Source organism: Pinus tabuliformis, chromosome 7 (genome assembly GCF_031772625.1).
Source record: "Pinus tabuliformis cultivar Carrire ecotype Pingquan chromosome 7, CPIR1, whole genome shotgun sequence".
NCBI classification, from domain to species: domain Eukaryota; kingdom Viridiplantae; phylum Streptophyta; class Pinopsida; order Pinales; family Pinaceae; genus Pinus; species Pinus tabuliformis.
The window spans coordinates 1,089,355,643-1,089,379,530 of record NC_142293.1 but is presented as its reverse complement, the minus strand read 5'-3'; the positions used below and the strand labels follow the sequence as shown (position 1 = coordinate 1,089,379,530).

Below are 23,888 nucleotides of genomic sequence, written 5' to 3'. Positions count from 1 at the left end.
AAGGTACTAGTTATTTTACTTGACGTTTCCATAGTTTTTGAAAGTAAAATCTTTGAAAAGTTAGTATAAACCGACTTCTACTCAATGTTATGACTTATGAGTGATGAAGTTGTAATTCTTTTTGTTGACTTGTGCAGACTAGAGAACCCATTTTCTCTCCCCAGAAACCTTAGTGGCATTGCCAGACAAGATCCATCATCAAGAGGTAGATGAGAGTCGAGACTGCCCAGGATTTAGCAGTAGGTGACCCGTTGCATATAACAACTTAGTGGGCAGTCCAGATCATTCTCTAGTTCTTCATCCGGACAACATTCTAAATTGAGTTTTGTTCATTTGGCTTTGGAAGCTACGAGAGATGCATTTAATGGAACATGACATGCCTGCATCATCATCATCATCATTTTCTCCCTAATTCCTGGATCCATTCCATTTGTACATCTTCCTCCCAATGTGGTTGTCCATGCTTATAGTCTAGGTTTTTTTAAACTTTATCATAGATTCAAACTTTGCTTTTTGTATGTTGCTTTTTAATATTTATAGTAGGTATTTTTGGGGTGCTGTTGCTTTGTAATGACCAAACAGTCCTGTTGACCTATCTTTGTGGTCATTTGTTGGACATTATTAAAATTATCTTATGTAACCGATAATGGATATACTTGTTTTATGCATTGGAACTGTAAAATAACATGTCATATTTATCATGATCTTATAGATTAAATCATAGGCAGCAGGTCTTATTCTTGTTGCAAAATATTAATCTAAAGGAGTTGTACATATGGGTCCTAAATCATACTATGTTATCCTTAATAATGTCATAGTCCTAGCACAAGATGTAAATTTTAAATGAATTAGTCATAAGTCATAGGTCCTAATGTTTAAAGTTATAGGCTATATTCCCTTTCCTTAGCATGGAATAAGGATAGTTAGCAAAAATATTAAAATATTCATGCCATTAGCCTATAAAAGGCATCTCCCAGTCCAATATTGGATATGTTAGAGGCCCCTGAGTCTTTCAAAAAGCAAAGTAGCAACTGGCTTCTCTTCATGTATCTAACCCTTTTCTTCCTTAATAGAACTTTGATTTTTCTCTGTATGTTATCCTCTTGTAAGTTGTATGCTATCTTCTTATTTGGAATGTCCAACTTCTTTTGTTTTGTTTTGTGGGACTATATTGTTGAAGAATGTAACTAGGTTCGGTCTTCATAATTGTATTTGAGTCACAATGAAATGTATTTATCAAAAGAATGAAAAAGATATTATTATTATTATTATTATGACTTATTAAAGCATGGGTTTTATGCTTGGGTCATCACGTTTTAGGTCAAAATCCCCATTGAGGACTTCTAGGATTTACACTGAGTCATTAGAGTCATTGTACATTTAGTGAGACCCTTATTGGGCTTTTGAATCATGTAAAAAAAATTAATATTGAGTCAAATAGGTATTTGTCCCCTCCACACCAAGTCGGCCTCAAGAAGATCAAGTTGGCTTCAAGAAGGGTAATTCAACCTCACTAGAAGGCTATATATACAGAGCAGTTCAATTCATTTGTCACATACAAGTTCAATCTCTAAGCCAAGGCAGCTAAAAAGTGTGAAGTTGGAAAAGGAGCTAGAAAAGGGTACAAAATTTGAAAAGAAGGAAGAAGACATCAAAAACGAAGTTTTGGGCCATCTATCTCTCACCCAAGTGGAGTATCTAGGAAGATCGAAGTCTTTATTGCCATGTTGAAGTCGTTGCTGCTGCCAAGTCGAAGTTGTTGCTACTAGGTTAAAGTTGTTGTTGGAGGGTTATCATCTACAGAAGGAGGAAAGGGTTGACTTGGTGTGGAGGAAGTTTGTGTCTAGGTCAAGAGTCTTGGATTATCTTGTGAAACTATTGAAGGAAGAATTGTTGACTGGGTTTTCCCATAGATAGGGGTTTTGCCCTGGTTGTCTGCCTATATCTGGTGTTTGTGATCATTGTGCTATTGTTTTGGTAATTGCTTGATGAAAAATAAGATAAAAGAACATAAAAATAAGAAAATCAGAATTAATTATCTATATAAAGAAAATCTTTTTGCCTTTCTGATTTTCTAACATATATAAGATTACGTGGTTTGGATTTTGGAATTACATTTTGCTTTGTCTGTTCTTGTTGCAAAGATAGTCAAGCTTCAATGCTTTCTTTCTTCATTACACCTCATACGACAAAGGTTCCACTTCTGAGTTTTGTCACAACGGATTGCTTTTCAACAGGCTATATATGAAGTTTTGGTGGATTGGGGTTTTATAGGATGATGCCTTGGAGAAGGAGATTCACTTCTACTTGTTGGTTGATCATGCTTGATGGTATACATTTAGTGGTACTCTTCATATTGCATGCTTCTTGTTGATGGATCTAGTTAGATAATATTTTATGAAGTACTTGCACCTTGCTACCACTCAAACCAATAGGGGACCTAAAAGTGGTTCCTAAGGGGGCAACTGCTAGGTTAAGGGCAACAGTGGAGGCCTAGTCCACTGTCACCACATCTAAGTCTCCCTGCTCTTTACGGACTTTGACCAATGGGAGGAGTCCCGGTAGTGTAGGGATTACTCGTAAAGTATATGTCAGTGGATAGTGGGAAGTGACCTTGAAAACCCTTTCCCAAGGATGGAGTGAAGAATGGAACTTGATTACTCTTTAAGCAAGGGACTTGTTCCACTAGTGGTAAGGGGTGAGGATTGGAGGGTTGAGGGAGAAGGAATGTGCTTATAGACGAGTTTCTCAATCCCTATAATCCTTGAGAAACTTGGATTCCCAATGGTCCTTGACAAATAGTCGTTATTGAGAAGTGGGGCCACACGGGGCCCAGTGGACCCAACCCAGGTTTGGGGATGGAATACAACAACTAATGATGTACCTATCCTAGACAAGGCAAAGGGAATAGACCAAACAAGAATATTTACTTCAAAAGGTTGAATTGATCCTGTTGAGGTGTAGCATTGGGGATGCTTGGGCAAAATTTGATCCTTGAGCTAGGGCTTGGGATTCTCGGAGATTTCGTCATTAGAATTTCTTCAAATTTGGAGGAGAGGAAGGGGACCCACCAACGTAGTAGCCTGTAGGAGATCGAAGTTTTTCCTTGGGTCAATTCCCGAGAAATTGATGCGCTAGGTGACCTTTGAGGGCTAGAGTTGGGGAAAAGTGGTAAAAGGTGAAAAAGGTGAAGGAGATGACCACCCTTTTTAGGGATCAGTGCCTAATTCACTTGGGGATATGGATTCAAGGATGATGATGAGTAAGAACTTGGTTTCTTGATCAAGGAGGCCCAAAAAGTCAACTTTATCCAATGTTGAGAGAAAGAAAAGAAAAGTGACCTCCAAGCATTTATACTTCAAAGGAAACGATGCACACTTATCGAGGCAAATAATCTCTAGGACATTTCATTCATATAACATTGTCTCGTACATTAAATTAGCTAAAACATGCTCAATTCCACATTTCGATTATGCAACAACTAGCCTTAATTTTAGCAGTATGCAACAACAAGAATAATAACATCAAAATTTACTTACAACATTATATAGTATATCCAACCAACATTTTGTTCACAAGACAAGGCTCCAAGACAAGATAAATAGCCCAAATCCATACGTCAAAATTCATCCATCCCCAAGAATATCCTCCAAGGAAAAAAATCGGAGTTCTTTATGATTAGAGAGATCCCAAGTCCAGTCATGGTCCAAATGAATGTATCTAACATCAACATATAGCCTCCTAAGGAGTTTGAATTAGCCTATGGGCCTACATTAGCCACTAATGATAAAATAATGTGCAAATAAAATCCCTGTTGGTGACAAGCCCACCAAACTAGGTCACAAGTGTAAAAATAAGCCTCACAAGGGGCCAAATAATAATATATGCATGTCGTGGGGCCCTCCAAAGGCCTAATAATGTCTTGAAGTTCCATACCGAGGAATAAATTCCTCGGAATATGATAGACAAGGGGGTGGCCCCTTGTTCTCCAAGTAGTAGACCGTGGTGCTCTTAGTGGGTCTGAGGGCACATAAATGACCCCGTGGGTCTCCATATGAATCAGAGATGCCTGTAGATCCTTTGCAAGGGTCCGTGTGGTGGAATGAATGCTACCATGACATCGTACAAGTACTGGGACACCTGGCAAGAGTGTGGGGCTCCTGTGGGGGCTTGCTGGGCATAACGTACCAAGCATATCACCTTCATCCCAAAAGTGGATCACTAGTAGTCTCTAAGCATCGATGAAGATCTGTGGAGTGCTGTCTGTTGTTGTGGAGGCCAATGGCTCTCTATGCACACCCTATATGTGCCAATGTAGACCTCTAGGGGTTAGGATCCCGTATAGGGAGACCAAACCCAAATGGAAACCACCTGTAATCCTGCATAAGATCCAATGCGTCCCCTAGGCTTCCAGTATAACCAATCTTTAAAATAATTAGGTAAGAGAGCTTACAAATCATGGATAACAATGTGGACACTTCATAATGGCATGCCCTTCCATGGTGGGCTTTGGCATGTGCTAGTGTCTCCAAGCTCCAAAGGGGGTTAGGCAAGTACCTTATTAGGTGGTTTCGGCCCTTAAAGGGGATAGTATGTCCAAGGTACATCCCTCTAATGGGTGTGGCAAGTGACAAATAAGTGGAATGGAATAGGGAATGAGAGGGGCAATCCTAGGCCACATAATGGGGCATAGGGGTAGCTAGATAAGGGGAAGCCCACACTTGGGTATGTAATGTGTAGGAGGGAGCAATCGTGGTACATGAGGTGCCCCGACCTTGATTTTTCCACCCTTCTTTATATGCCTTTTTCCTTTTATGAATTTTCTTTAATTAACTACTCGGGGCTCAAAGGACAAGAGCATGATATGTAAGATATAGTAGTGATTACCCCCTTTGAGGTAAGGTGGTTCCTTTCCCTCTAGGGGTTGGGACAATCATGGGTTCTTAATTGATAAAGGAGGCTCATCTAGGGCCTATGGAACCAGGGTGATGACCATGGCTTGGGGTAGAGCTCATGTATTGGCTTTTCCCCACGTGCTAATTGTTTTGTCCCAGCCGTCTTTTGCATTTTGCTGTACAATTTCCTATTAAATGTGGCCAATTATGCTTTTTTTTTAACCGCTTCAACCTCCGGGGCATCATTCCAAGCCTTACCCAAGGTGGGACAAGGGGAGAGGGTGACTGGCCCTATGTGGACCTGGAATGGGAATGTGGACCCAGGTGGGAGAAATGATGAATGGGGTATAGTGAGTGGAAAGGGAGTAATATATGCGGATAAAGGAGCGAGACCACACACCCAAAGTCTAGGTTTCCCAAGTGGTACCACCCTAAGAACTAAATGGTCAATAAAGGAGATCCCACGAGACTAAGATCGAAGGTTAACAACCAAAAGAGATAAAGGGGACAAGAGCACAAACTAAGCCCACCTTTTCTGCCAAATCTCCCCATCAATTCATACCCAGAAGTATCCATGATAAGTAAACCCAATACTCAATTACCAAATGACAAGACATACCTTTAGATTCAGGAGGCCCACCTTCAAACATATGAACAATACAGGTGGGTGAGGGACCACATGGCTGGCTCAGGGGGCAGATAAGGGGCTGCCGGCTGAGGCTCATCATGGAGAAAAAATTCTCTTGGGGATATCACCCACGAAGTGGTGGGTAACACACCCCACATCATGTGATCTATCTCGGTGCTTGGCATATTTATATGGTGTTCTAACACTTGCTTAATGCCTCTTATTGATGGATCAACTAGTTAGATAATATTTGATAAAGTACTTGCACCCCACATTACATGATCATGTGATTTATCTTGGTTCTTTGCAGATTTGTATGGCGATATAATGCTTGTCTATTGGTATTGTATGATGAAGACGTGGAATCTTTTGGCACATTGTCCCCTCCTAGCACTCTCCCCTCCCATCCGACCTTAACCCTAGATCCTTGTTCTCCCGCATATAGATTCTCTACAACATCCAAAGGCACCCTTTGATTTAAGTTACCTCTCTGCCCTCCTCATGCTTCTTATTTGTTGATAATGATATGAAAGAGGCCATTTGGGTGATGAACAACAACAAAGCAATAAATGATGATGGATTCTAGGTAGAGTTCTTTAAGCATAGTCTTCATGCTTTGGTTCCTTACTTCGCTGATCTATTCAACCATGTGGTTTGTACGGGTTTCTCACTAGCGTGGTTATAACACATCATTTACTTGATTCACAAATTGGGCCCTAGCTTATATCCCAACATTTACAGGATGATCATGTTGGGAGACACATTCTTGAAGCTCTATGCTACATCCCTCCACCTACAATTCTCTAGGGAGCTTTAGTAGAGGAAACTTTGGATTCCGGCTCGAGCACCATACTATTGATCACATCTTTAACTTAGTGCCATCATTGAGAAGGCTCGACATCACACTTTGAGAGTTTACTACTTTTTTGTAGACTTTCTAAAAGATTTTGACTTTGTCCCTAGGGAGACTTTATTTCATAGGCTTAGAGACATTGCCATATGATAGACCCTTTTTTCAACCATCATGCCTTCATATGAGTTAGTCCTTGGTCAAATTTTATCCAAAGTATTATTAGGGTAAAAAAGGTTTCCCCTTCTCCCCCAAACTATTTGAGATCTACATTGACAAGTTGTAATCCTTCTAGCATGAGCACATCCAAGATGATGATGGTTTCCTTCTACACCATGGCTTGATTTCTGTCTTGTTTGCAGATGATGTGGTCCTTTTAGCCTTATCGTCAGCGAGATTGCACTATGTAAAGAGAACTGGGTGCCCTAACCCTTCTTTGTGATCTTCATCAGTTGACGGTCAACCTAGGTAAAACCAAGGTCATGATCTTCAATGCATCGAAGAAAATATTCTCTGATCACCATTTCTTTTTCAAAGGAGAGGAGATTGAGATCACCAAACCATATTCTAATTTGGGGTTGCTATTCACATGACCTAACTTTAATTTGTGGTATATACTTCAGCCCCAAATAAAAAAGGGCTATGGGTCCTTCGCCTTTCTTGAGAGATAGTGTTTCTAGAATCATTTTCAGGACATATCGACCAAGATGCCACTCACAAACACTCTTGTGTGGCCGACAAATTTAAATGGTTATGAGGTTTGGTGACTTGGCTTATTAGAGTTTGATTGGTCTTCAACAAAGAGAGGATAGATCATCCTCCTTCACCAAATCATTCTTGCAGAGTTTGGAGTTCGCCCTTTCTAACTTGAGCTGGTGTTTGGTCTTGTCTCTCTTCTACATCGTGTTCAGAGCTTCATTAATGCAACGAAGGGGCCTAAACTCTATCCCTACTTGGCCTATTGTTCATCAGAGTCCATTGCAACAATTAGTCCTTTAGTTCGATCTTGGTGTTGGTACATTAGAGTCTTAGATCTCCTTGTTTTGATTGGTGTTATGATGGATTAGCTTCCTGCATTCAGATGTTCTCTATGTGCACCCAACCACCTCTTACCAAACAAGCAAGAGATGAATAAAATCATTTGAGAGGATATCTGTAGGAAGTATGTACAGGTCACTTGGATAAATCCTTGGGGTGGGTTATTGTCAAAGATGGCTTCTATGTTGAGCACTTCATGGTGATGAGGGATGGAATTATTGTTCAACCCATTTACATGCTCCACCATTAGATGCATGCCCTTTGGATCTCCTTGGGACAATTTAGAGTTACCTCTCATAGATTGCGTATTGAGACTAACTGTTAGCTTCATCGATTAGATATGATCTGCTTGTTGAGAAATCCAAGGAGTGGCAGTTGAACGATTTCTCTTATTATGATATTATCTTGTGATGTTTTTCATTATTATTATTTGTTCTTTAAAATTATCTTTCTTATCATCAAGACTAATGCCAAGAAGCAAATAGAAGAGAACACAAGATGTAGGCACGCTGCCAGGGCAAAACCCCACTCTAGGGGAAAAACCCAGTCAAAATTCCTCCTTTAGTAGATTCAAGATGAGATGACCAAGGCCCTTACAACATAGACTCAAAACTACCTCCATCCATCAGGTCAACCTTGTCATGTAGACTATTGTAGCAGTCAATCTTCTTTATATCTATGTCTTGAAGAGATCATCTCTGCAACCAATCCGAGCCTCTTCATCCACTGTGATAGCATCATTATAATAGCACCGAGTCACTATGAAAACATCACTGTAATAGCATCAAACTGGAGTCACTGTATTAGCACCAAGATGAGGTCACTGTACCGAACTGAGGTCATTGTAATAAAACTAAATCCTGTGAGAGCATACTAGCACTGAACTGTGGAAGCATAGCATCAAAACCATCTCTAATATATAGCGAAGTTGTATCCTCATTAAATTGTGACTTCACCGAAACACTGTGCCTTCATTGAAATGCTTAGACTGTACCTCAACCGAAATCCTTAGATTGTACCTCCACCGAAATACAAAGAACCGTTCTTTGGAAAGATCCGAACTATCTCACTATGTTGCTACTGAAAATCTCTCTGAAATACGAACTCGTGATATGTTGTAATGAGAATATCCCTTGCTTGTATATATAGTGGTTGTCCAATATAATTGAGTCGACATGAGCATTTGAATAGTTGTGTCTATATAGGCTGACATGTGATCAACTTATGGAAGCCGACTTGATAGAGATTCTTTCAACAAGAAGGAGACTTCGATGGATGGAGGAGTCTTCAAAAATTGACTTTGATAATAATCTAAAGCCTACAATGGAGGCTTGACCTATAAATTTGACCCAAGCATGAAACCCATGCTTTAATAAGTCAATTAAAATAATAATAAAAATTCTTTTGCTTTTCTTTTGACAAATATATTACATTTTGACTTCAAGTACAATTATGAAGACCAAACCTAGTTACATTCTTCAACACTCCCTCTTAACTAGGGAGGTATTCATATTTACATATAATCAAAGAGGTACATGGAAGATCTCAAAACACATCATCTACGAAGAAGTTTAGGCACCGCAATGCCATGGACTAGATTCCTGACTAGGGCAATCTATCTATTGGTCTCCCAACAATTTAGGCACTGCAATGCCACAGACTAGGTTCCTGACTAGGGCGATCTATCGGGGTGGGACTAAGATGGACTCAAGCTTTCAGCCTATCTAGGTACCATTGGGCTTACTTGCTAACCATCAACCCAGGGACCTAGATGCGTATCCATGGTCAGAGTTCTATTGACCCACGTCACCTTCCGTACTTTGTGACCTAGACATCAACCCAAAGTGCTGGCCAGATGTCCTCCCAAGCAATGCTTCACTCGCAAAGCCTCTCATTGATCCAGCAGATCACGGACAAGAAATCTCTTTCGATCAAACTAATTGGTAACCAACATGCTATCAAAACCTTCGAGAGATTTAAACACAATGCCAATCAGTAATATACCTTCACATATTCATAAATAAACACAAACCTTCGGGGGTTTCCTGATGTTGCTTCTTAACACGGTAGGCCTATCAACCGAATCTTTCCTTTTCATCTTCACATACAACAACATATCCTTCAAACTTCATTCTCTAATCAAAACTATGCTCTCCCTCTCAACCAGGGAGATTTTCTCTATCTAGGCTCCCTCTTAAACTCAGGGAGTTCTCTTTTATCTGGGCTCCCTCTGAGCCCATGGAAGTCAACTACTTTTCAATGTCAGAGAATCTTTCGTGGCTTCCATCCATCTTATCATAGTTATCATCATTATCATCATTCACATCAACTTTACTTGCGATCATCTTTGCCATCTTGAAGATTATGTACCTACACAACTTAGATAGCAAGTACAACCAAAACTATAGAAGCATGAAGTTAGCCATATCATAATCTTATAATAATCAATGCATTAGACTTTACAAACATAATCAACAAGAGACTATACTCTAATACTTCAACTTCTTGCCCAGTTTTGTTACAAACCCTAAATTACATCCACAACTCATCAAGATATCAACCTTTTAATATCTAGGGTATCAATATTCTTTTAATGACACGATCTTTCATATAGAAAAACCTAGAATCAAATCAGATTAATGCATCTAACAATTTACCAAATTTCATATGTTAAACTTCCTACTAGGATTTCATGTAAACCTTAGATTTTATATATGAGCTCTAACAATCAAAATCAATCACAGCTTAATCAATCATCAAGACTGACATCTACTAGGGTTTGATGTAAACGCTAGATTTCCAACTACAAATTCTCAACAATCACTATATAGATTCATAGATTCTAGATTGTCATATCACACATACTAGAGAATTTAACTACTATTGCAAAACCCTATATTTCCAAACATCATCATCCTAGAATATTAGACTCAGACAAGGGCTTGTATTAAACCCTAAGACTTATGACCATCAGTAATTAGGTCAGAACACACATCTAGGAAGTCATCATCAATTAATGTCAGACAACATGTTAGACATATATCGACCTAGACCAAGGTAGGTTTTCAATCATATGGACACATATATAAACCTAGGGCTTCATTCCTAGGATCTTATATTACACATCAAAGGTTTTTCTTATAGGCCCAACCAAACGCTAAAGATCTAGGGTTTCAATTCATAACATAGAAAACCCTACTTTACCAAAACTTCAAAGGTTTGGGATTTCAGACAACATCATTTCAACCCTGACAAGTTAGGGTTTTCATGATCATAACAATACCCCAAACCTAACATCATCAATATAACACACATAATAACAATTTCTTTAGACTCCATTAATAACCCTAAGTAGATTAGGGTTTCATTCATTGTCAACATACCACATTTCTAGGATTCTATAAGAGCAATCAAGGATATAGGGAGGGTAGATTTATCAAAAGATGGATCACCCTAAACAAGAATCTTTACAATTCAAGACAACTAGACACAACGATGTTGGTAATGTAACACGAATTTCAAAAATAGGATGAACACATTTTAAGAGAATTTCATAAGGTGTATAGTCTAAGACATAGTTGGAGATGTTCCTTGACCAACCTTGGAAGAATTCTTTGAAGCGTCTTCTTTGAATTAAGCCATGATTTTTTATACTTGTATTACACACTTTCAGGCAAAACATGTGATACCAAGAACATGATTTAATTTCTTAAGTTAGATCTACTACATAACAATGGAGGATGGAATCGTATGATATTGAAACTCAAGTTATTCCTTCAATCAATATTAGGACTTTTACTTGATATCTTAGATTACTTGTGAACCCTAGAAGATAAGGATTAAGTTTCTAATATGAGATTTTTGTATGTTATCTAGGGATTATAATCTTTACCCTAGACTAGCTATAAACAAGGATTGTATGAACCATTTAACATTAGATATTTTGAAAATCTAAAAGCTCATGAGCATACGTACCTTGTGTTTACATACCTCTGATTTGTTAGACAATACTTGATTTCCTTGAGCTGGTACCTCGGACTTGAGTTCCTATAGGACAGAGTTCAGATTCCTTTCATAGTTTTAAAATGAATGTTTTTAGTGCTTAGAATTTTAGACCAGACTTGGATCAACTTAGTAGTTTGGACTTCAATATGTTCTTTGTAGCATGTTAACCTTTTTCACACTTCAGTCCTGAGATCCTAATTATACATTGAGGCAACTTCCTTCGGTCATACTTCAGTTGGTCTAGGTGCTTTATTTCTGTGATGGTAACGTAGACATGACTGGGTCCCTTATTACTGTGATGGCAATATAGAAAAGGTTTTATAACAACTTGAATATCTCGGTTTGAGTTATATAATCCTTCTATCTGAATAGTCTTCTGAACTCCCTCTCTAAGATATCAAACTTGATTTCTGAGATATACCGAACTTGTTTTTCTGAAGTTGTACTGAACTTATATCACTGAAATTGCATCAAACATGGATCTCCAAACTTGTATGAATAGCACCGAGCTTCTTTTCTGTGTTTTTATGTGAAGTTGTAACTTCACTGAACTCATTCTCTACGATTGATCCAAACTTTACTAATGTATCATTGTGACAACCGAGCTCTTCTTCACCGAAATCAACCTTTCAAGATACCTAACAATCTTAATTCCATTAGCCCACAATTGCCCTTCTTCAAACTACCTTTGATCATGACCATAACTCTGATACCATGTTGAGAAATCCGAGTGGCATATAAACGATTTCTCTTATTATGACATTATCTTGTGATGTTTTTCATTATTATTATTTTTTCTTTAGAATTAACTTTTCTTATCATAAAGACTAATGCCAAGTAGAAAATAGAAGAGAACACAAGATGTAGGCACACTGCCAGGGAAAAACCCCACTCTAGGGGAAAAACCCAGTCAAAATTCTTCCTTTAGTAGATTCAAGATGCGATGACCAATACCCTTACTGTTGAAGAATCTAGGGCATGCATAATTAAATTGATTCTTCTTAGCATGATAACAATTTGTGAAGTATTTATATAATTAATCTTAACATGATCTTCCATTCTTTATTAGTGTGTATGTTAGCTTCATCAAATTGCTATCAAAACAAAAGAGACAAGAACACGAATATTTGGCTTTCTGCTAGGGCCAAAACCTCTCCCTCTTGGAGAGAAAACGCATGCAAAATTCTTCTTATAGAGATTCCATTGACGAATACCAAGACCAGGACCCTTGACACAATCTGCCTCTCCAAGACCAAGACATCAATCCTCTTCCTCGAACACTGTTGAGATCATCATGATTGCTGTGCCATTGAAGCAATCACTGCTACATCATTGAGATCTTCATTTCTGCTTCTTCCTCTTGGATAACATCATTGCTGCACCATAACTGCTTCTTGAGATTGCCACCGAGGTGATCTCTGCACCTTCATCGAGACCATGATCCTTTAAGAGCAAGATCAGGACTTGTGACTGCACCTCATTGTATATGAGATCAAGATCCCTATCAGTTCTAGTTGAGATTAATCATCCTTGTGAAAGTCATCACAGTTTCTTCTATTGGGCCGAGACTGAAATTGTCATGTTATTACTGCTCCCTTTTTGTATACCAACACTGCAACCCTTTACACTATGTGTGATCCAAAATTGATTTTGGATAAACTCCTAAGTCTAAGTGTTCCTCACTGAGGAAAATGAAAGTCCAAGGAAGTTCCTAGAGCTAGCCCCATTGCAGAGATCGTCTCATTCTGAATCTACTGCAATTTGAATGGGCAAAAACTGACTTAGGATGCAGAAGTTATCATAAAATGAAGTTGCCTATATCCTTTGGAAAAAGGGGCAAAATCCCTTGAAAATGTGTCCTAAAAACCCTCTAAGTCTTCAAAATCTCCTAAAAGGTCAAAACTAGCGCAAAAGGAGGACCTTTAGAAAAGGCGGATAACATTATCGGGACCCAAAAATCTGAAGAAATGGTGGAAATAAGGCCTATCGGAGGCTTAAACCAATAGTGAACAGGAGCCGTCAGATCTGTTCGATCAACGGTCCAGATCCGATCGGTGAATTGCAATCGGCGTTGGCTATCGGAGGCAGATATGTGATGGGACCGGGCCGATGCGATACTACGATTGCCGATATCGGTGGATCATAATTGGCGTTGGCATAGACCACCACATGGCAAGACCTCGGGCTTAATGCGATATGCGATTGTGACAAGTCGCATCGCAATATCTCATCAGCGCATTACAGAGGAGCGGGGATATATGTTATATAAATATATATATGTGTGATGTGATGGCTGGACCCGAGGGAACTGATAGATGCGATATTAAAATATTTCAAATTCGAAAAAGCCATTTTTTTGGGATTTTTCCATGTTTTAATGTATTTTTAAAATACGAAGGGAAACCTTGGAACAAGGCCGACACGACTTGCGATAGCGATTTCAGGCGGACCCAATGGGGATATAGTACGCAATTATGAAGATTTGAAGTCCGGGGAACAGTGTTCTTTGCGGATTTTTCGTGTGTTAGTGCATTTACCTGTGTAAGTCGAGAATGCCAAAATTTGGGGATTTCAAAGCCCGATGGCCCCTTCGGTTATAGAATAGGTGGCCACCATCCCTGAGGGTGTTTAGCAATGATTGCTAACGCTCAGAGAAGGGATTTGAGCGGACAAAGGCTGGAAGACAGGGAGCCCGAAAGGGAAAATGAACAGACAATGTCGATTTGGCATAAAAGCCACAGAATGACAGAGGTTGTTGTTTGCTGAGGTTGTTGTTGGGTTTTGTTGCTGAAAATGAAGCCAAAGCAGGAAGCTAAGGCGAAGGAGGCAACGCAGAAGCAAAAAGGCAGCCAAGGGAGTCACTTGGAAGTCAAGTGAAAAGCCAAGAGGGTTGTAAACTAATAGAGGGCAGATAGAAGCCAGAGCCAGAGCCAGAGCCAGAGCCGAAGAGCCAGAGTCAGAGCTAAGAGCCACAACCAAGAGCTAAGAGCTAGAGCCAAGACCCAGAGCGAAGAGCTAGAGCTTCAAGAGCCAAGGGATAAAATGGTGTTTGAACCCACTGTTTCTGTGTAGAACAACAGGAGTTGAGCCAAGAGCTTGTAAAAAGGACTTATATCATAATCCCAGAGAGCCTAGTTGAGTTGACTAGAGCTCATGGAGACGTAGCCCAAGAGTTGTGGGTGAACTCCTAATTAAATTGATGTTTCTGTGTAATTGTTTATTGCTGCACTGTTTATTGTTATATATATATATATATATATATATCAGTTTAAGCACACCAACTTACAACACAAACAATAGATTTTAAAGCATATAATCAGTTAAAAATAAATATAAGCATACACCTATATTTTCAAGCATTTCTTATTTCCGCATTGGTTAATCAATAAGACTTGGGAAAATTTAAGCTTTGGAAGTGGGAGAGGTTCTTGGAAGTTAGACAAGAAGCCTAAGTGCCCCATTTTCAAATCAGGTGGTATTGGAGCCTAAGTTTGATTAAACCCACCTTCAAAGAAGGTTATATCAGAATGCTTGATTGACAAAGCAAAGACTGCTTGTCTGAAAGGTGTTTGAACAACAAGAGGCTGATTGTATGCTTGTTTTGCAGACTGACTATTTTCTGAGTTTGCAGAGGTAAAGGGAAAGCTGTTGCTAGCTCAGTCCAGGAAGGACAAATAGGAAGAAGGGCTGAAGGCATTCTTCTATCCCAAAGGACCTCAAGGCAGTCCTTAAAGCACAAGAGGTTTGTTGCAAAGGGTTGTTGAAATAAGCTCTTTATTAATCTTGTTTGAAGTTCTTTGTTCATTGGCATAATGACAACTTCCACAAGTGTATCCTCGAATTCTTCCTTCTTCATCACAAGACTCTTTGATGGAGACTTGAAGCAAGAATTGTCCACCATGATGGATATGGTGAGAGAAATGTATGAGGATGCAAGGAAGAGCAGCATACTTAGAGAGCAATTGAATTCTATGAAGGAAGAGAAGCAGTTGCTTTCTGACAAATTGCAGGAAATGGAGAGGCAATTTCATATTGCAAATATGAACCTGAAGAGGATGCATGAGTTGGAGACACAACTTTTTGTTGCCCAAGAAGCCTTAGTCAAGTATCAGCTTGAAGAAGAGGTAAAGCATTCCAGTTTGTCTTCAAATTCCTCTAAGGATGCTTATATTGGTTCTTTTGAAAAACATATGAGAGACATAGGTTCCAAGCTAATGTCCAAGATGGGCTATGAAGGAAAAGGCTTGGGTAGACATGCACAAGGTATTGTTGAGCCAATAATGATTGAGGAAAGGCCTAAGTATTTGGGCCTTGGCTATGGACAAGCTTATGGAGAAAGTTCCAAGGCTGCCATGAAAGCCATTGAAACAACTCCAAGAAGGAGTTGCATTACAGAGTGTGAAGATTGTATTCATGAATAATGCAATAGCTTGAAACATCATTTGCAGGATGCAGGTGTTCAGAAGCACACACTTGAACCAAAGAGTTGGGGAGACTCCAACAACTTTGAAGAGATTGATGGTGTTCCAAAGGGAGCCACTTCTTCATTTGCTTCACCTTCACATGAAGGCAATAGAGGTGAAAGAGAAAGGTATAAATTTGGTTCCAAACATTTTCCTTTTGATTGTGCAATGCATAATAAATTTCCACATATGTATGGGAAAAGAATTGCATGTTCCTTTTGTGGGTTGGATAACCATAATGTTTCTAGATGTTGGAAGAGAATGGTGGCTGGCCACATACAGGAAGCAGAAGAAGGAAAAGAAACAAGAAGCCAAAGGTCCATTGGACAAGGCAAATCATGTTGTCAAGAGGATGCACATGTGTTGCACTTACTGCCATAAGCAAGGACATCTTGCTGCAAAATGTTAGACACTGAATCCGACAATGCTTCCACCAAAGCTGAAGAAAGTGGAAAGAGAAGATGGCAAAAATGGAAGTGAAGATTCCATGAATGATGTGTCTTAGAATGATTCACATGATGATGCTGATGTATAGACAAAGGTAGTACTTTTGAAAGGGATTGGTAAGGAATAGTTAGAGTTCTTATCCGATTGAGATTGCATGTCTATTGATGCATCTACATTATATTTCATTTCAACTTTGAAAGTATAGTGTGCTTAAGTGAAAGTTGAAGGATGAAATGCATGCATGAGCATGAGATGCATGAACACAGGGATGTTGATGATTTCCTTGCTTTTGAACATGTATGTGTAATTAACTTGCAGGGTTGATTGCTTTGACATGCATGTGATGCCATGTTAACTTGGTCTCCAAATGGAGATAATGCTGAAGTGTTTCATCTTTTGAAAAAGAGTCCTAATGGTCTTTTTCTACATGCTTGACTTGAAGGGTCATTTGTTTAAAGGCATGTTTTGTGGGCTTGTTACCTAGTCGATCATTTGTATGCAGTTGTAAGACATGGAGGTGTTCACAAGATGTGAAATTTGTTTCTTTGTTGAAGCAAGAATTTAGTCCATACAGTTGTTGTTTGTGTGCCTGTTGTTGTTAACAGATGTTGTTGGCAGCTTCTCAAACAGGTACAAATGAAAGTCTTGTGGAGGAGATGTACTTCACATTTGTTGAGCCACCTTGGATCAATGATCAAGGCAGAGAAGCTCAAACTACCTTCTATAACCCTTTCAGCAGGGGTTCTGCAGGAAGGCAAGGAGGAAGATAGTTCTTCCCAGGAAGACCAACCCATCCAAGAAGGGAAGTGGTCAGAAACTATTGGTTCAGAGGTACTATGTAAAGGCAAGTGTAGGGAGGCTGAAAAAAGAGGGTGAGTCACTCTCATTTACTGTTCAGATCAGTATATCAGTCTTTTGGAGACCAAAAGTTCTTTTAGTGGGAAGGTGTGATCCAAAATGGATTTTGGATAGACTCCTAAGTCTAAGTGTTCCTCACTGAGGAAAATGAAAGTCCAAGGAAGTTCCTGGAACTAGCCCCATTGTAGAGATCGTCTCATTCTGAATCTACTGCAATTTGAATGGGCAAAAACTGACTTAGGATGCAGAAGTTATCATAAAATGAAGCTGCTTATATCCTTTGGAAAAAGGGGCAAAATCCCTTGAAAATGGGCCCTAAAAACCCTCTAAGTCTTCAAAATCTGCTAAAAGGTCAAAACTAGCGCAAAAGGAGGACCTTTAGAAAAGGCGGATAACACTATCGGGACCCAAAAATCTGAAGAAATGGCGGAAATAAGGCCTATCAGAGGCTTAAACCAATAGTGAATAGGAGTCGTCGGATTTGGCCGATCAATGGTCCAGATCGATCGGCGAATCGCAATCAGTGGTGGCTATCGGAGGCAGATATGCGATGGGACAGGGCTGATGCAATACCGCGATAGTCGATATCGGCGGATCACAATCGGCGTTGGCATATACCATACCACACGGCAAGACCTCGGGCTTAATGCGATATGCAATTGCGACAAGTCGCATCGCAATATCACATCGGCGCATTACAGAGGAGCAGGGATATATATATATATATATATATATATATATATGCAATGTGATGGCCGGACCTAAGGGAACTGATAGATGCGATATTATACTATTTCAAATTTGAAAAAGCCATTTTTTTGGGATTTTTCCATGTTTTAACGTATTTTTAAAATACAAAGGGAAACCTTGGAACAGGGCCGAAGCGACTTGCGATAGCGATTTTAGGCGGACCCGATAGGGATATAGTGCGAAATTATGAAGATTTGAAGTCCAGGGAACAATGTTCTCTGCGGATTTTTCCCGTGTTAGTGCATTTACCTGTGTAAGCCGAGAATGCCAAAATTTGGGGATTTCAAAGGCCCGATGGCCCCTTCCGTTACAAAATAGGTGGCCACCATCTCTGAGGGCATTTAGCAATGATTGCTAACGCTCAGAGAAGGGATTTGAGCGGACAAAGGCTGGAAGACAGGGAGCCCGAAAGGGAAAATGAACAGACAATGCCGATTTGGCTTAAAAGCCACAGAACGACAGAGGTCGCTGGTTGTTGAGGTTGTTTTTGGGTTTGGTTGCTGAAAGTGAAGCCAAAGCAGGAAGCTAAGGCAGCCAAGGGAATCACTTGGAAGCCAAGGGAATCACTTGGAAGTCAAGTGAAAAGCCAAGAGGGCTGTAAACTAATAGAGGGTAGAAAGAAGCCAGAGCCGAAGAGCCAAAGTCAGAGCTAAGAGCAACAACCAAGAGCCAAGAGTTAGAGCCAAGACCCAGAGCGAAGAGCCAGAGCTTCAAGAGCCAAGGGATAAAATGGTGTCTGAACCCACTGTTTCTGTGTAGAACAACAGGAGTTGAGCCAAGAGCTTGTAAAAAGGACTTATATCATAATCCCAGAGAGCCTAGTTGAGTTGACTAGAGTTCACGGAGACGTAGCCCAAGAGTTGTGGGTGAACTCCTAATTAAATAGCTGTTTCTGTGTGATTGTTTATTGCTGCACTGTTTACTGTTTTATATATATATATATATATATATATATATATATATCAGTTTAAGCACACCAACTTACAACACAGACAATAGATTTTAAAGCATATAAACAGTTAAAAATAAATATAAGCATACACCTATATTTTCAAGCATTTCTTAATTCCGCATTGGTTAATCAATAAGACTTGGGAAAATTTAAGCTTTGGAAGTGGGAGAGGTTCTTGGAAGTTAGACAAGAAGCCTAAGTGCCCCATTTTCAGATCAATGTGTAACCCTCATCACTGTTCTTGATTCTGATTACAATCATTATTGAAACATGATCATACCGAGACAATGTTCATGACTTATATAGTATATATATCTATATATGCCAAGACTGTATGCCAAGGGTATAGATCTACATCTTGTGAACCGTGTTACTGTTGTTCATTATGTTTAGGTTGCTACATGGATGTCACCAAGATTTATATGAAAGGACAATACTATACTCTCATCTGAGCTCTTCTCCACTTTAATTCACAGGTATGCCAAGAGTGTATTCAACCCAGAACTTTGGTTAATACTGCGTCCTCGGGGATCTGGTCATAACTGCACCTCTGTCATGTGAGACCAATCTATCACTATAATACCGAGACTACAATTCATCGATATGCCGAGAATGTCTAGAACCCAAATCACTGCTGCGTCATTACACGAGGTCATTTCTGGTCCATTTATCCGGGATCATGATTGCAACTAAAACCCAAACGAGGTGCAGTCAAACCGTTACTGCGGCTCTCCTCCTTCATGCAAAATTTCAGAGGAAAAATGCGAGATCCTTTCTAGTTCCATTTGCAGATACCCTAGCCACCTATATATAGTGGTTATGTCCATATATTTGAGCCAACATGATCCCATGAATTGATGTGACTTTTGCTTAAGCGGACATGACTTTAATTTATGCATCTAATTTATTTTGGAGCCGACATTAAGATCTCTTCGTTGTTTTACTTGCAGACTTCAGTGTGCTTGTTATAGGAGGATTGTTCTTGGTCTTGGAGAGTTGTTTCACATTGTTGTGGACTTGTATATATTTACATAAACTCATGAAGAGTTTCTATACACATGACATGACTCTTTGACATGTAAATAAATCCTAAAGACATCAAGAAGAAGTCCTTCACCTAGTGACACTTCTTGCTCATGAAACCCATGTAGCAAGGCATACAAAAATAATTTATTGCTTTTTATTACATCGTTTACAAAGATCATGTCATTATGAATACCGAACCCAGTTACACTTCTTCAACACTTACAACATAGACTTGAAACTACCTCCATCCATCAAGTAAACCTTGTCATGTAGACTATTGTAGCAGTCAGTCTTCTTTACACTTGTGTCTTGAAGAGATCATCTCTGCAACCAATCCGAGCTTCTTCATCCACTATGATAGCATCATTATAATAACACCAAATCACTGTGAAAACATCACTATAATAGCATCAAACTGAAGTCACTGTACTAGCATCGAGATGGGGTCACTGTACTGAACTGAGGTCACTGTAATAGCACCGAATCTTGTGAGAGCATACTAGCATAGAACTATGGAAGCATAGCACTGAAATCATCTCTGATATATAGCGAAGTTGTATCCTCATTAAACTGTGCCTTCATCGAAATACTGTGCCTTCACTGAAATGCTTAGACTATGCCTCCATTGAAATCCTTAGACTGTACCTCCACTGAAATACAAAGAAACATTCTTTGGAAAGGTCTGAATTGTCTCACTGTGTTGGTACCGAAAATCTCTCTTTGAAATCCGAACTTGTGATATGTTGTAATGCGAATATCCCCTGTTTGTATATCCAATATAATTGAGCCGACATGAGCATTTGAACAGTGGTGTCTATATAGGTTGACATGTGATCAACTTATGGAAGTCAACTTGATGGAGATTCTGTCAACAACAAGTAGACTTCGATGGATGGAGGAGTCTTCACAAATTGACTTTGACAATAACCTAAAGCATACAATGGAGGCTTGACATATAAATTTGACCCAAGCATGAAACCCATGCTTTAATAAGTCAATTAAAATAATAATAAAAATTCTTTTTCTTTTCTTTTGACAAATATATTACATTTTGACTTCAAGTACAATTATGAAGACCAAACCTAGTTACATTCTTCAACACTGCTAGATGTGCTCGCCTTTAGAGATTGCGAGTAAGGAGCATTTCATATTTTGTTGTCCCATTTATTATGAGATTTGTGGAGATTTCATTGGTTGTTCAGGGGGATTGAGACCATCTCCATTTTCTTCCAATACACAGGCTAGAGATGTCTAGCCATTTACATGCAAGAGTTCCTTAGACTTTGTTTCCACATATCCCATTCGAAGGCTCCTCCTTGACTATATCCCATTCAATGGATCATGTCCTTTTTAGTGCTCCTATCAAGTAGGGGTACCAAGAGATATATTGATAACAACATTGCCTCCGACTCCAAATGGGTGTGTCTCAGAGACATTGCCAAACTGGATCTCTTACTAGCAAGCAAACTAAGGTCACGTAGGTACTAGTGATGGGTTTCTTTTTTGCAACAATAGCACAATAGATGGTCCAAATCTTCTCTCAACTCTCTCTTAGGGCACCATTCTATTATGATTTTTCATCATTTGGCCTCGAGTGTTAGGAGAGATGGATCTAAATCTAGTGGATCATGATGTCGTCCCTATCTCCTTTCTACAATTGCCCACACTTGGATTTTTGGGTTTTCCATCTTTTAGCATATAAACATTATTTTTCTACATTATTTCTTGTTCTTTCTATAGGAGACATTTTGGTACTGCTACTTGTATCGACATTATTGTACTTAGCATTTCCATTGACCTACTTTTGTGGTCGTTTGTTGGACATTAATATAATTATCTTATCTTTTCTAACCTGCTATATCTTCATAGTTTAAAGACCATCTTATGTGTTTTGGCAATTTAGCTTGTTTTTGACCCTAGTTCATCTAGTTTAAAGAGGGTATGGAAAGATATTGAAATGAATAATGGGGAGTCTATCCAATCCTACTGCATGAGAATAACTGAAATCAATAATGACTTGCTATCTATGGGAGAAGTTATTTCTGACACACAACTCACTCTCATTGCCCTTGGAGGTCTTCCAAGACCATGGGATGTATTTGTCACCACCATTCTCAACAATGACATGATACTTGGTTTCGAAGCACTCAAGAAGAGAATAGGATGGTGGAGAGAGATAAGCCCTCCAATAGAAATGATCCTATTGCCTTCTCCGCGCATTCAAAAAGGAAGAATAATGTTGGTCCAAGGAGACAGGGTCAAGGATTCGAGAAGGAATCCAAGGAAGGAAGAAAAGGGAGGTGCTACAATTGCAGCAGGTTTGACCACTATGCTAGAGAGTGTCCTCACAAGAAGAATTCTCTAAGGGATGACGACAACAACAAGCAGAACAATTTCAAAAGCAATGGCGATTAAAGGAACAACGGGTTCAACAAAAAAGGAAAGAGGAATGCTCCCGTTGCTCGAAATGGAAATGGTTGATCTCCCAAGAGGACAAGAAATGCTAGGTATGATGAAAGTATTGTTGTAGAAAAACAAGATAAGTTTTATCTTATTTTTGCTCTATCTACTGCCTCTCCTTCGGATACATTGGATCATTGGTTGATTGATAGTGGAGCGTCAAGGAACTTCACTGGATACAAAGAGGCCCTTTCAAATTTGGTTGAAAAGAAGACTGCTGATTTGAAGATAATACTTGGAGACAATGCCACCTACCCCGTGAAAGGGATAGGTACTGTCACTCTTCACTTGAATCAAGGTCAAACCATTCATCTACATGAAGGATTGTATGTGCTTGATTTGAAGAAGAACCTGGTGTTTATTTATGCGATGGAAGTTAAAGGCTTCAAGGTAGCATTCATTGATGGAAAGTTACGTATTTGGCAAAGAAACCCTAAAGATGCTTTTACTCTTAGATTTATGTTTGATGGTCTCTATCAAGTTGGAGGAAGTTCTTTGGGAGCCTTGAAAAGTGATATCTACATTGTGAATTATGGCACCAAAGATTTGCCCACCTACATTACAAAGCCTTACTTGGGGTAAAGAAGATTGTCATAGTTATGCCTGAGTTTAACATGAACCATGAAATTGTTTGTCAGGGTTGTGCAATTAGAAAACATACAAAGGGACCATTCCCTTCTAGTGAGAGCAACACAACCGATATTCTTCAATTCGTCCATTCTGACCTGTCTGGTATGTTACCTGTAACATCATTGGAAGGATACTTATATTATGCACTCTTTGTGGATGAATAATCTCGCAAAACATGGATCTATTTCTTGAAGAGGAAGGATGAAGTGTTCAAATGGTTCCATTCTTTCAAAGCATTGGTGGAAAACCAAACAGGGAAAAAGATCAAGATATTGAGGGCCAATAATGGAACTGAATATGAATCAAATGAATTCAATGACTTTTGCAAAGAGGCTGGCATTAAGGAGACAATTGTTCCATACACTCTCGACCAGAATGTTGTTGCTCAAAGAAAGAATTGAACAATCATGGAAGCCACTCGTGCCATGCTCCATGATCAAGGTCTACCGAAGTTCTTATGGGGAGAAGCTGCCAACATTGTAGTATATGTTCAAAATAGGAGCCCGGATCAAGCTTTGGATTTCAAGACACCTGAGGATGTCTTCATTAGTAAGAAACTTGATGTTTCTCATTTTAGGATCTTTGGTTGTTTGGTATATTTTCATGTGTGTAAAGAGAAAAGAAATAAGTTGGAAGCTTCTAGAAGAGAGGAATATTCATCGGCTATAGTGAAAATTCAATGGCATACAAAATCTATGTGCCTGGTCAAAGAGATGTGGAAGTAAGTCGTGATGTCACCTTTGATGAAGATACTGCCCTTGGTAAAGCCAGAGATCTCCCTATCGCAAGGAAGGACGATGATGATGTTGCCAAAATACAGGATGAAGCTCTGACAGATGAGCATATGCCCGATGGATCCTATTGATCTTCCTCTTGGTGATCCCTC

The 23,888-nt window shown here is 39.3% G+C and overlaps 1 protein-coding gene across 1 annotated transcript in view; it reads left to right on the top strand.

The window, feature by feature from the left end:
* The window catches only part of LOC149251355 (UDP-galactose/UDP-glucose transporter 5B-like), a 245,376-nt gene that overhangs the window by 199,736 nt on the left and 21,752 nt on the right, over nt 1-23,888 (top strand). The window lies entirely within an intron of this gene.